This window comes from Rhinatrema bivittatum, chromosome 10 (assembly GCF_901001135.1).
Source record: "Rhinatrema bivittatum chromosome 10, aRhiBiv1.1, whole genome shotgun sequence".
Classification (NCBI taxonomy): Eukaryota; Metazoa; Chordata; class Amphibia; order Gymnophiona; family Rhinatrematidae; genus Rhinatrema; species Rhinatrema bivittatum.
In genome coordinates, this window is record NC_042624.1 from 29,857,445 (window position 1) to 29,871,950 (window position 14,506).

Here is a 14,506-nt window from a genome sequence, read left to right on the forward strand (position 1 = left end):
GATCGACATCAAAAAGGTTGGGCAGAGAGTCCTGAGGGCCCTCAGAGCTCGAATGAGCAGGGGAGAGATCCGCCGGGAGATTCCCTCCCCCAGCCACCTCAGCTTGCGCTGCCGATAAAGTTTTCAAAATGGTCACCGTTCCCACACTCAGCAGGAACAGGTCTGCCTGTGCCTCTTGCAGAGCGGGTCACTTGCCCGCATCGCGGACTTTGCTGCTGACCCCGACGCAGCAACCCGAAGATCCTACACTCCCAGGGAGATAAGTGCCCAGACCCACATGGGAGAGCCACGACATGGCCTCCCTGCAGGCCAAACAGCACGCAGAGCACAGCATGGACGCTGAAGGAGCGTGCGGGTACAGCGTCGCCATGAAAGCAAACTTGGAGAAGGAACTCCCGAGACCAGACAGACAGTCGCAGCCACCAGCACCACCTCGGATCGTAAGGAGTCGAGCACTGCTGCATAGCTAAACAGAGCCGGAGAATAAACATTTTTTTTTTGTAAGCTCAAAGAGTAAAAAAATAAAAGATTACTAGCAATGCATACAGGCTGCTCCAGATCCGGGCTGGGGGAGGGGAAGGGGCCTACCACCAGTAATCACCCCTGGCACCTGACTAGACTGGGGAGTCTCGTGGGGTATCCAACCTCTGCTCTACCTGACCTGATACTAGGGGAGCTGGTCCCACCAGGACCTGCCAACCCCCTGGGAGGAATGTTCACGTCTTGTTGCCCTGCTTGATTTCTCTTAGTCTTTGTCTTTTTTTTTTTGGAAATTTGAAAGTAGTTCAAGACCACAGGTTTTGCACCTCCTCCATCTGCTGGAGACAGAGAAATACTGAAGAGATGCAGGTGGCATACCAGGTTAAGAAGGGGTGCTCTTCAAGTTTTTCTGTCTCCATCTGCTGGAAGGGAGACAAAATCCAGCAGTCTGGACTGATCCAGGTACGTACAGGGAGACTGCTATTAATCAATAAGGATTAGTAGCTTGGGATCTATTCATTTAATGTTTGGGTACTTGCCAGGTACTTGTGACTTGCATTGGCCACTGTTGGACACAGGATACTTGGCTTGATGGACCCTCAGTCTGACCCAGTATGGTTTATTTATTTATTTAACATTTTTCTATACTGAACTTCATGACAAGCTTCATATCAGGCCGGTTTACATTGAACTTAGGGGTTAACTGAACAAAACCATATAACAGGAAGGCCGAAGCGCAGTTACAAATAACAGGGAGAAAGAACATGGTGGCTAGAGTAGCCAGGAAATAAAGGACAGAAAAAACTGGAGCATAAGAACTTATGAATATATAGTGGCTGGGTCGGTCATTTAGTCTATTGGGCTAAACGAAAGAACTGTTGTAATGTTTGGCTTATGGGAAGGCTTGGATGAAAAGCCAAGTCTTGAGTTTTTTTCGGAAGGTAATCAGGCAGGGTTCCAGTCTTAGATCAGACGGCAGGTTATTCCAGATGATGGGGCCAGCTGTGGAGAATGCCCGTTCTTTCGTGGAGGTTAGACGAGAGGATTTAGTTGGGGGAACTTGAAGGGTTCCTTTGTGTGCCGCTCTGATGGGTCTTGCAGATGTGTATAGTTTGAGTGGGAACTGAAGGTCTAAAGGTAGTTGGTTGTGTATGGATTTGTGGATAATGGTGAGTGCTTTGTGCAAAATTCTGTATTTAATAGGTAGCCAGTGTAGGTTTCTAAGTATAGGAGTGATATGAGTTCTCCGGTTGGTGTTGGTTAATATCCTGGCTGCTGAGTTCTGGAGCATCTGTAGTGGTCTAGTGGCAGAGATCGGGAGTCCTAAGAGGAGAGTGTTACAGTAGTCAGTTTTGGAGAATATTGTTGACTGAAGGACAGTTCTGAAGTCCTGGAGATGGAGGAGGGGTTTGAGTCTTTTCATGACTTGGAGCTTGAAGAAACAATCCTTCGTAATATTGTTGATAAATTTTTTTAGGTTCAAATGGTTATCAATGGTGACTCCTAAATCTCTAACTTGAGTGGTCTGAGGAATAGAGGTTGTCTGATCATGGTTGGAAGAATGGTCGGTGGAGATGAGGAGGATTTCTGTTTTGGCTGCATTGAGGACCAGGTTCAGGCTGGTGAGTAACTGGTTGATGGACTTAAGGCAGTTCTCCCAGAAGGAGAGCATTTTTGGAAGGGATTCTTTTATTGGGATCAGGATCTGAACATCGTCAGCATATAAGTAGTGGATTAGGTTAAGGTTTGTGAAAAGCTGGCAAAGAGGCAGTAGGTAGATATTGAAGAGGGTGGGGGATAGAGAGGAGCCTTGGGGAACACCTAGAGTAGATTTGAAGTTAGGAGATTCTTTGTTATTGATAGTGATCTTGGAGCTTCTATTATTGAGTAATGAGCTGAACCATTGAAAGGCATATCCAGATAATCCAATGTCTGAGAGACGATTGAGGAGGATGCTATGGTTCACGGTGTCAAACGCCGCGGAGATGTCTAAGAGAACTAGCAGGAATGAAATCCCTTTATCCAGGCCCATGAGGATGTGGTCTGTTAGTGAGATGAGGAGGGTTTCGGTACTGGAAGACTTGCGGAAGTCATACTGGGAGGGGTATAGGATTTTGTGTTCCTCCAGGTAGTCCGAAAGCTGTGTGTTCACCACCTTCTCGGTGAGTTTTGCTAGCAGCAGGAGGTTGGATATGGGTCGGAAGTTGGAGAGCTCATTAGTGTCCAGGTTGGGTTTCTTCAAGAGAGGTTTAATAGAAGCTGTTTTAAGGTCATCCAGGTATATTCCTTGGGCTAGGGAGCAGTTAATGATGTCGGCCAGAGATCTGGAGATGGTGCCTGGGATAAGGAGCAGAAGTTTCGTTGGGATGTGGTCTATCGGGTGGCTGGATGGTTTCAGCTTCTTCAGTGTTGATTCTGTCTCCAGAGGGGTGGTGGGCTCGAAGGAATCTAGGGTAGCTCTGGGGGAGCATGTGGTGGTGAAGTTTAGAGCTGGTGGTGTTGGGTTGGTAGGGAGAAGCGCTAGCGTGTTTGCAATTTTATCCTGAAAGAAGAGTGCGAGTTCATTGGCTTTGGATTGAGCCTGATCGTCAGGAATGGTAGGGGCAGAGGGTTTAGTGAGTTGAGATACATAGGAAAACAGGGCCCTAGCGTCATACTGTATATCATGGATTCTGCTGGCGTAGTAGTCTTTTTTTGCTTGTAGAAGAGAGATCCTATAGAGATGCATGTTTCGTTTGTAATCGGACAGAGTTGTAGAGTTGGGGGACTTCCTCCAAGAGCCTTCCTTGTGTCGGAGGTCTTGCTTCATTCGTTTAAGTTCCAGTGAGAACCAAGGTTGCTTCCTTTTTTGGGTCCAATTGATGGTTTTCGTCTCTTTGGGGCAAAGTTTGTTGGCTATAGACTCCGTGATATTGCGCCAGAATAGAAGGGCTGAGTTGGGGTTGGAGGTGTCTAGATTGGGGAGTTCCTTGGAAAGATGTTCACTGAGAAGATCGGAGGTACATTTTCTTCTGAGATGGATGGTGGAGTGAGGTTGTGGTTGAGAGGGGTTTCCTCAGGTCGTGAGAGTAGCTAATATGAGTGAATGGTCGGACCAAGGGACTGGGGTGCAGTCTGGAGTGTTAGTGTATGATAAGTGTGAGTTTAGGAAGATGAGGTCTAGTGTGTGTCCAGCTATATGGGTGGGTTTGTTGACGATTTGTTCAAAGCCCATTGCCTGGAGTGTGGATAAGAAGGTTTCGCAGTTGGGGGAGATCGGGGAGGCGTCAACATGTAGATTGAAGTCCCCCAGAATCATGGCCGGTGAGTCCATGTTAATGTATTTAGCAATGGTTTCTATAAGGGGTGAGGCATCAGAGTCTAGTGATCCCGGTGGAGCGTAAACAAGGAGAATTTGAATATGTTTAGATTTGAACAATCCGAGTTCTAGTTTTTTGGAGGAGGTCTTGACAGGTTGCTGTCTAAGATTCAGCTCTTTCTTGGTTGCTAGAAGCAGACCACCCCCTCTTTTTTTGGGTCTGGTAATTGAGAAGATGTCATAAAGGTGAATAGGTAACTGGTTTATCAGTGCGGTGTCGGTGCTTTTTAACCAGGTTTCCGTGATAGCGCATACATCTGGATTGGAGTCGAGCAGGTAATCGTGAAGAATGTGCGTTTTCTTTGTGAGGGACTGAGCGTTGAAGAGGGTTAGAGAGAATATCGTGAGTCCTAGTAGTTGGGTCAAGGGTGAGAGCATGATTGGGATGAGTGATCTCGTTGACTGATTCAAGGTCCGTTGTGAAAGTTTGGAGAAGTGTGAGTGGCGATGATAGATGATAGGAATGGGGTAGGTTTGCATGTTACCTACTCGGATGGTAAGGAGAGGATGGTGTGGCGAGGAGAGTTGGAGGAGGGTGGTAGAAGCTCGTCTGGCTGGACAGGGATGCACAGGGTTGCTGGAGAGGTTGGATGAATGCTGGAGAGGCTAGATGGGTGCTGGATGGATGCTGGAGAGGCTGGATGAATGCTGGAGAGACTAGGTGGGTGCTGGAAAGGCTGGATGGATGTTGGGTGGATGCTGAAGAGGCTGGATGGATGGATGCTGAAGAGGCTGGAGAGACTAGATGGGTGCTGGATGGATGCTGGAGAGGCTGGATGGATGGATGGATGCTGGATGGATGCTGGAGAGGCTGGATGGATGGATGCTGAAGAGGCTGGATGAATGCTGGAGAGACTAGATGGGTGCTGGATGGATGCTGGAGAGGCTGGATGGGTGCTGGATGGATGCTGGAGAGGCTGGATGGATGAATGCTGGAGAGGCTGGATGAATGCTGGAGAGACTAGATGGGTGTTGGATGGATGGATGCTGGAGAGGCTGGATGGATGGATGGATGCTGGAGAGGCTGGATGGATGCTGGAGAGACTAGATTGGTGCTGGATGGATGGATGCTGGAGAGGCTGGATGGATGGATGCTGGAGAGGCTGGATGGATGGATAGATGGATGGAGAGGCTGGATGGATGGATGCTGGAGAGGCTGGATGAATGGATGCTGGAGAGGCTGGATGAATGCTGGAGAAACTAGATGGGTGCTGGAGAGGCTGGATGCTGAAGAGGCTGGATGAATGCTGGAGAGACTAGGTGGGTGCTGGAAAGGCTGGATGGATGTTGGGTGGATGCTGAAGAGGCTGGATGGATGGATGCTGAAGAGGCTGGATGAATGCTGGAGAGACTAGATGGGTGCTGGATGGATGCTGGAGAGGCTGGATGGATGCTGGAGAGGCTGGATGGATGGATGGATGCTGGATGGATGCTGGAGAGGCTGGATGGATGGATGCTGAAGAGGCTGGATGAATGCTGGAGAGACTAGATGGGTGCTGGATGGATGCTGGAGAGGCTGGATGAATGCTGGAGAGACTAGATGGGTGTTGGATGGATGGATGCTGGAGAGGCTGGATGGATGGATGCTGGAGAGGCTGGATGGATGGATGCTGGAGAGACTAGATTGGTGCTGGATGGATGGATGCTGGAGAGGCTGGATGGATGGATAGATGGATGCTGGAGAGGCTGGATGGATGGATGCTGGAGAGGCTAGATGAATGCTGGAGAAACTAGATGGGTGCTGGATGGATGCTGGAGAGGCTGGATGGATGGATGCTGAAGAGGCTAGATGAATGCTGGAGAGACTAGATGGGTGCTGGATGGATGCTGGAGAGGCTGGATGGATGGATAGATGGATGCTGGAGAGGCTGGATGGATGCTGGAGAGGCTGGATGGATGAATGCTGGAGTGACTGGGTGAGAGTATGTGGAGAGCTGTTGAGGTCTCGCTTAGGTTAAGTTCGGGTGAAATCTTGGTCGGTTAGAGTGGGTGGCTTCTGTTTCGATGATCTGGTACGCACTAAGGGGCGCACAAAGAGGCAGGCCCCTTTGTTACGCTCCTTAGGCGCGCGACGCCTGGATCCACCTGAGCCCTTTAAGGGGCTCTGTGAGTCGCGAGAGCCGACAGGTCTTCCGGGGCGGGCTTACCGGGTTTCTTTTTTGTTTTTAAAAGATTTCTGTGCTTCGTGTCACCACCGTGACGTTTTTTTATTTTTTTTTAATTTTTCACGGACCACCTCCGAAGCCTCGCGGGAGGCTTGCTCCGAGTCCACCTCCCCTGGCCCCGATGGGCCAACGCCGACCGCACGGGGAGGGCCGACCCGAGACGAGGGTGGAGCGCAGGACGACGGCGTGGGGCAGAAAAGGGTGAGCCTGGATCCGCCTGAGCCCTTTAAGGGGCTCTGTGAGTCGCGAGAGCCGACTGGGCTTCCGGGGCAGGCTTACCGGGTTTCTTTTTTGTTTTTAAAGATTTCTGTGCTTCGTGTCGCCGCCGTGACGTTTTTTTTATTTTTTTTTTATTTTTCACGGACCACCTCCGAAGCCTCGCGGGAGGCTTGCTCCGAGTCCACCTCCCCCTATCTTATGTAAATATAGAGAGAAAGGGACCTAGACAGAGCCTGGAGGCACACCAATTGATAGTGGGATGGTGTAGGAAGATCCACAAGTAGACACTGTAAAAGTTCAATGGGAAAGGTAAGAAGAGGACCAAAACAGGGCGCAGTCCTGAAATCCACTTAAGAACAGAATATCAAGGAGCAGGAAGTGATCATAAGTGTCAAAAGAAGCAAATTAATCAAGGAGGATACGGATTGAGTAAAATTCTTGTATTTTAGCATTAAACAGGTCATTGGAGACTTTTCTAAAGGCTATTTGTGTATAATGTAGAGGGCAAAAGCCAGACTGGAGTAGATTGAGAATGGTTTGGGATGAAATAAAGACAGAGGAGGTAATTTGAATGGTTTGGATGCAAAAGGGAGATGGGACATAAGAACATGCCATACTGGGTCAGACCAAGGGTCCATCAAGCCCAGCATCCTGTTTACAACAGTGGCCAATCCAGGTCATAAGAACCTGGCAAGTACCCAAAAACTAAATCTATTCCATGCTACTGTTGCTAGTAATAGCAGTGGCTATTTTCTAAGTCAACTTAATTAATAGCAGGTAATGGACTTCTCCTCCAAGAACTTATCCAATCCTTTTTTAAACCCAGCTACATTAACTGCACTAACCACGTCCTCTGGTAACAAATTCCAGAGTTTAATTGTGCATTCAGTGAAAAAGAACTTTCTCTGATTAATTTTAAATGAGCCATATGCTAACTTCATGGAGTGCCCCCTAGTCTTTCTATTATCCAAAAGAGTAAATAACCGATTCACATTAACCCGTTCTAGACCTCTCATGATTTTAAACACCTCTATCATATCCCCCCTCAGCCGTCTCTTCTCCAAGCTAAAAAGTCCTAACCTCTTTAGTATTTCCTCATAAGAGAGCTGTTCCATTCCCTTTATCATTTTGGTAGCCCTTCTCTGTACCTTCTCCATCACAACTATATCTTTTTTGAGAGGCGGCGACCAGAATTGTACACAGTATTCAAGGTCCGGTCTCACCTTGGAGCGATACAGAGGCATTATGACATTTTCCGTTTTATTAACCATTCCCTTCCTAATAATTCCTAACATTCTGTTTGCTTTTTTGACTGCCGCAGCACACTGAACCAATGATTTCAATGTGTTATCCACTATGACGCCTAGATCTCTTTCTTGGGTGGTAGCTCTTAATATGGAACATAACATTGTGTAACTATAACATGGGTTATTTTTCCCTATATGCATAACCTTGCATTTATCCACATTAAATTTCATCAGCCATTTGAATGCCCAATTTTCCAGTCTCACAAGGTCTTCCTGCAATTTATCACAATCTGCTTGTGATTTAACTACTCTGAACAATTTTGTATCATCTGCAAATCTGATTATCTCACTCGTCACATTTCTTTCCAGATCATTTATAAATATACTAGCCGTTAAGCCCGTAACAACGGGCTACATTAAAAAAGATTTTTCGGTCCATTTCCTCCCCCCCCCCCCCCCCCCCCAGCTCATTCACAACCCCTTCGGATGGCACAAACAGAAGATCTCCGGGGGAGGTCCCTCCCTCCCTCGCGAGTGCCACCGGTACCGCTCCTCGCCGCCGCCATGTTTTCAAAGAGCTGACGCTCTGCTCTGACCGACGTGTTCGCCCGCACATGCGCAGTAGAGCTGCTCTCTGCGGTACGTCAGTCAAGCCTCATTTATCTAATAGATTGAAAAGTAAGGGTCCCAATACAGATCCCTGAGGCACTCCACTGCCCACTCCCTTCCACTGAGAAAATTGTCCATTTAATACTACTCTTTGTTTCCTATCTTTTAGCCAGTTTGTGATCCACAAAAAGGACATCGCCACCTATCCCATGACTTTTTACTTTTCCTAGAAGCCTCTCATGAGGAACTTTGTCAAACGCCTTCTGAAAATCCAAATATACTACATCTACCGATTCACCTTTATCTACATGTTTATTAACTCCTTCAAAAAAGTGAAGCAGATTTGTGAGGCAAGACTTGCCTTGGGTAAAGCCATGCTGACTTTGTTCTATTAAACCATGTCTTTCCATATGTTCTGTGATTTTGATATTTAGAACTAACTGCCCTGCTGACAATAGTCAGCAGGGCAGTTAGGGTCTAATGAGAATTTTTTGTGGAGTGGTGTGATCACACCATGTTTGAAGATAATCAGAACAGTAGCAGTGGAAAGTAACAGATTGGGAATGTGACAGATGAAGAGATGGCTGCAGGGAAAAGAGCTGAGGAATGCAATGTTTACTTTCAGTCAAATGCTGGCTATTTTAGAAAATGCCATAATCATGGTGATACCAAAACAGGGTGCAGATTTGATGGACCCGGATTCATACAGTTGTATGTCCTTATTATAAAAGATATAAAAATCAATTTTAAGGTACTTGCAAATAGGCTGAAACATAAAAGAAATGTATATCCTCTAGACATGAAGACTTTGTCTATAATAGGAGACCAAGTATAAATATGCACGGCTATTACGCAACTTTAGAGGAATGTCACCGCCACCCCTGCAAGAAATTAGCGCGGCCGACGAGGCTCAAACTTATCCGAGAACCGCGCGGCGACCTGAAGGAAGGCGGTAAGAAGGGAGCGAGGGCAGGCTGGGGGCGTTGGATAGAGAAAGGAAGGGGGAGTGCAGAGGCCAGGGGAGGAGAATGGTCATACGGGGCGTTAAGAACTGGCCCAATCTTACGTAAAAAATGAATGACAGTCCTGAGAGGAAAGCTGCATTTTCAAAGGGATCAGCCCTCTCACAACCGCTAACTGAACTGCACAGAGCAGCAGTAAGCCCTGCTGCAGCCCAGGCAGCGATCACGAACTCTCCCTCACTCCGGGACAGCAGAGTTCGCTGCTTACACAGGAAATGCAAACAGCGGGTAGCCGGTATGGGACTGACCGGGGCCCAAAGCGCCGCCCCCAGAATGAAACTAGGCAGGCTACTTCCAAAGGATTCATGAAATAGGTTAAAAGTTTTATACTCACGTTGGTAGCAGCCTGCAGTCCCTTTAAGGGGACTGGATATTGGTACAGCTGCCTCCGTGGCTATAAACACAAGCAGCTTAGGTTTATTTGATTTTTTTTCCCCTTTGAGCCCGAGGACCTCTCACAGCTCAACTGCAGCTGTGGAAAATTGGCAAGAAGAGCTGGTGTTACGATAAAACGGCACCGGAAGGAAACAAAGGCAGAGGCTGGGAGTTGCTTAGCAGTAACAGAGAGAGAGAATGGGCCCAAGGGGAAATAAAAAGAAGAGTCACACACTAAAGGGAGGGATGGTTTCTGCTGTCTTTGAGGGAGAGGAGAGCGTTTGCTAAAAGAACAGTTGTTGAGGCTTTGAGTAGGAGGAGGCAGTGTTTTGTTGCCGGGTACTCTGTAAGAGTAGATTTGTAAAAAAATAAAGGGGAAAAAGAAGTAGGTGACTGCTTATGTTGTGGGGTTCCCCATAAGGGAAGATGGGGGACAGTTTTTCTCTATAAAACGCTTTCTACTTGCTGGCAGGGCCCTGTAGGTTGAACGATATATGCCAGAGGTGGCCAGCTCTGGTCCTCGAGAAATTGCCATACTGCGGCAGACCAAGGGTCCATCAAGCTCAGCATTCTAACAGTGGCCACTCCAGACTGTAAGTACCTGGCAAGTACCCAAACACCAGGGTTTGCGGCTGTTTTCGGCCCCATGATGTTGCCATTCTTCTTGCCAGCCCCCTTCAACTGTTGGCTAGAAATAAACTTGGGGCCTAAAGGACCTGATTCTGCAGGGGATGCAGTATGTTACAGGTAGGTTAAAGCTAGTGTTGCAGCTATGGAGACTATCAAATCATGTAGGACCTTAAAGGGGGACTGCTTCCCCCCCCCCCCCCCCCCCCCCATGCTCCCTAATATCTGGGAGGTTTTCTTTACCCCTTCCCATCTTGTTAACCATCTGGTGAGGGAAGGAGTCTCACTGGGTCAGATTCATCCTATGACCTTTTTTTCCCCAGGTTCAGCTCTGCTCATGTTTATCTGTACAGCAGGGCTTCCCAAACCTGTCCTGGGAACCCCACAGCCAGTTGGGATCCACAGGACATGAAATGAGCTTGTATAGCATGGAGATTTAGCATATGCAAGCTTATCTTATGCATATTCATTATGGATATCCTGAAAATACAACTGGAAGTGTTCCTGGATATACCCAGATCAGACCAGTGGGTTATGCACTCCCACCAGCAGATGGAGGCAGAGAACAAACTTTGAGGCACTGCCTTATCCCAAGGGTGCCACCTGCAGTTCCTCAGTATTTCTCTGTCTCCAGCAGATAGTGGTTGTGCATCCTGCAGCTCCTGCATGAGTTGTGGTATGTTCAGATCGCGGGCCATCCCTTGGGTGGAGCGGGCGAACGGGGTACCCTGACTGTAAGAGCCCATGGATTCCAGGGTGTTGATAGCCAGGGGACTGGCTCCCTCTACATCCCGAAGGCCCCCCCCCCCCAGTGCCTCAGAAAGGGAAGTACCTTGTGGGGATTTTTGTTTCCTTGGTTTTCTATTTAAAAAAAAAAAAAAAGTTTATCTTTAGGGTTTGTTCTCTGCTTCAGGGCTTCCCTGAACTTTGCCTGCTCCTCAGCTGGGGGGGGGAGGGGCGCTGCTATTTTTTCCCCTGGGACTTCAGGGGAAGAGTTTAAACAGCGGAGATTGGCTGAAACGGCCGTTTTAGAGCCCTGTAAGGCCTGTGATCTTGCTTTGACAGCTGGATGCCCTACTGTTGTGTGCCTCCTGTGCAGTGGGGGGCAGGGGGCCTCTCCATGGCTCTGACGGCTAGTAAGCCTAAGAAAAGAGCTAGTACCAGACCTGGGAGGAAAGGAAGATCCCCAGGGGTGAGCCCTCATTCAATGGACCAGGTGGCCCAGGAAGCCCCCCCCCCCCCCCCACTAATCCCCGCTCTTTCTCTCTTTGAACTAGGCCCAAGAGAATGGAAGACAATATTTCCGATTCTAGGGGTGTCGAGTGGGGGCCCGGGGGACTTTCCCCGGAATTTGCACCAGGCTTTTCTGGCTAGGAAAACATCCAAGAAAAGGCACCAGGGGGACGCCAGGGATCCGGCTATCTGTCCCAAGGACCTGAAATCCTTGCCCTCTGGTACCTGGGACATCCAGGGGCCGGGATAATGAGGGGAGAGCAGCGGACTCCCTGCCCCTCAGGGGAACCCTGTTATTAACCAGGACCCAGATATGGGGGAGGACATGCTGGACACCACAGGGAGGGGGATGACCCCCGGTTGCTTTGTCTGTTCAAGCAGGAGGAATTGCGTCCTTTTCTAGCGTGTAGCAGATGGACTCAGAACAAGTGGGTATAGTGTGCTCGTGCTAGCAGTTGGAGACGGATCTGACGTCAGCATGGGTACATATACCCCCACAGGAAGTGAAGCAACTTAGTAATTTCCGTCTCCAAAGCAGTTTGGAGCGCCTGCACGCTCGCTGAGCATGTTTTCCAATACTACTTTCTACTTTCTAAATTTCTAAGAAGATACCAGACGACGAGCCCCACACTCCTGCGGTGATACCCTCGGGTCCCTCCCCCAGTTGAGTTTCCCGAGGTGATTTCCGCGATCCCTCGGAGGTCTACGCCTCGGTCCGGTGGCCGAACCATGGCAGGGATCTAGCTCCCGAGCGAGAAGGGCTCGGGCGTGGCTGAGAGGCGCCTCGGTCCCGGCGAGGACTTAGCCCCGAGCGAGACGAGTTCGGCGGCTTAGAGGCAGCGGGAGCACTTCCTCGAGTGAGGCGGTGAAGGTATTTCCCCTTTCCCACCGCAGCCGGAGACCGCCCGGGTTACAGCCGGGAAGCGCCGAAGATCAGGTAAGGCGTACATCTCTTACTTTTGGTCTCCGAGGTACGAGGATCGGCGGCGTTGCCTGTATGCGGCACGCCATGGAGGTCGCCATTTTGTCTGCCTTGTTCAGGCATTGAGCGCACACGGATAGGCGTCTGTTGATAGGCGCACAACGCAGCATAGAGATTGCTGGCGTATGTTATTGAGCTATTGTTAAGCGCATATTCTTCAGCGTATATTATTGAGCGCCTCTTGCTGAGCGCATATTGCTGAACGCATATTATTGAGCGCATATTGCATATTATTGAGCGCATATTGCTGAACGCATATTATTGGCAGCATATTGCATAAGTGCCGGAGCCCTGCATTCGCAAGATGCGATGGAACACTTAAACGCCCTGGCGTCTCCAGAGGCGGCACCTCCTGATTCCGGCGTAAAAGCTCTTGGCCTGTGCTCAGCATGCCATCTTAGAGCCACACAGAGCGAGGAGGCAGACTCCCTTTGTGCCCAATGTGAGGAGGCCGTGGGAGCCTCGGGCCAGGACCAGTCTCAACCGACAGTTCCCCAGGGGCCACCCAGGATCTAGCGGGCCGTCTCGAACAGCCAGGAATCCCGGGGGACCTGGTACCCCGACGGCTAGAGACCGCTTCCATTTCCTGGGTGGACTTATTTAAGGGGATCCACGCCTTTGTACAGATGCAGTCGGCTTCCCGTCCAGGCCCTGCTTCCCCGGCTGACCCTGCCCCTGGACCCTCTCGTCCTTACCGCGGGCACCCGCCTCCGGGTAGTCCGGCTCATGCGGATCCTGATGTCTCGGAGGACGAGTCCGGACTCCCTGAGGAGGGGGAACTTCCCTCGGGGATAGAGCCATATCGAACTATGCAGCGGTTCTTTCCCAAGGAAGATCTCTCTGACCTGGTTTCTCAGTGCCTGACGGAGCTGGCTATTCCTGGCCCCAGCACCATGGGGGCATCCAATCAGAACCCCCTGCTGGAGGGCCTTCGTCCGACGGCACGCCATTTCCCCTTCCTGCAAGCGGCACAACAGCTGATCGATTTGGAGTGGAATGCGCCGGAGGCCTCATTCAAAGGGGGTCGGGCCCTGTCTGGCATGTACCCTCTGGACCCGGCAATCAAGGATATGCTGGCGTGCCCTAAGGTGGACGCCATAGTTAGCGCTGTGGTCAAGCGCACTACCATTCCAGTGGAGGGGGGGGGGGGCGGCCCTCAAGGAGGCTCATGACCGACGCCTGGATGCCATCCTGAAACAAACCTTTGAGGTGGCAGCTCTGTCTCTGCGGATCGCAACTTGCTGCACAGTGGTGACGCATTCCTGTTTGTCACAGGCCAGGAACAATGCCCCGGCAGCAGACATGGAGTCAGCTCTCTCATTCCTCACGGATGCCGCCTCCGACCTAGTCCATACGACAGCCAAGGGGGTATCATCCTCAGTAGCAGCCAGGAGGCAGCTCTGGATACGGAACTGGTCAGCCGATGCTCCTTCTAAGACACGTCTCACTAGAATGCCGTTCAAGGGTTCTCTTCTGTTCAGCAGCGACCTAGATAAATTGGCCAGCACATGGGGCGCCTCTCCAGTACCTCGACTGCCGGAAGACAGGTCCAAGAGGAACCAGCGCACCTTTCCGAGGCCCTCCAGAGGTAGAAGCTCCCAACGCTTCACTCCCTATAGGAGTCACTATCAGGCACCTCGTCCTCAGGCCAGGAACCAGTCCTTTCGGACCAAGCAGCACAAGAGGGGAGCCGGCTCGGGTTCAGGTCCCGGCCGCACCTCACAATGAGAATCAGCCGATCCATCCAGGGGACGAAGCCATAGGGGGCAGGTTAACCCTCTTCTACCCCAGATGGGTCGAGATTACGTCGGACCAGTGGGTCCTCGCCATCATCCGAGAGGGGTATTATCTGGACTTCCATCACATCCCTCCGGACAGGCTTGTGGAATCTCCGAGTCCAATCCACAAGAAGGCGGCATTGGTAGCTACCCTGACGAGGCTCATGTCCTTGAAAGCCATAATCCCAGTACCTACATGGGAAATGGATTCTGGGCACTATTCCATTTATTTCATGGTACCCAAGAAAGAGGGCACTTTCCGACCCGTCTTGGACCTCAAGTCAGTCAACCGATACTTAAAGGTCCCGAGGTTTCGCATGGAAACTCTGCGCTCAGTCAAGACCGCAGTACAGCCAGGGGAATTCCTCACGGCCTTAGACTTGTCGGAAGCCTACCTGCATATCCCGATCC

At 50.2% G+C, this 14,506-nt stretch overlaps 1 protein-coding gene across 1 annotated transcript in view; it reads right to left on the minus strand.

The window, feature by feature from the left end:
- DUSP12 (dual specificity phosphatase 12) overlaps positions 1-9,577 on the minus strand; it is a 184,590-nt gene extending 175,013 nt beyond the window's left edge. Inside the window, exon 1 of the mRNA XM_029618166.1 lies at positions 9,435-9,577. The gene's annotated coding sequence lies outside the window, so the exon portion shown is untranslated. The remainder of the gene's footprint in view (positions 1-9,434) is intronic.
- Positions 9,578-14,506: the final 4,929 nt, after the last annotated feature.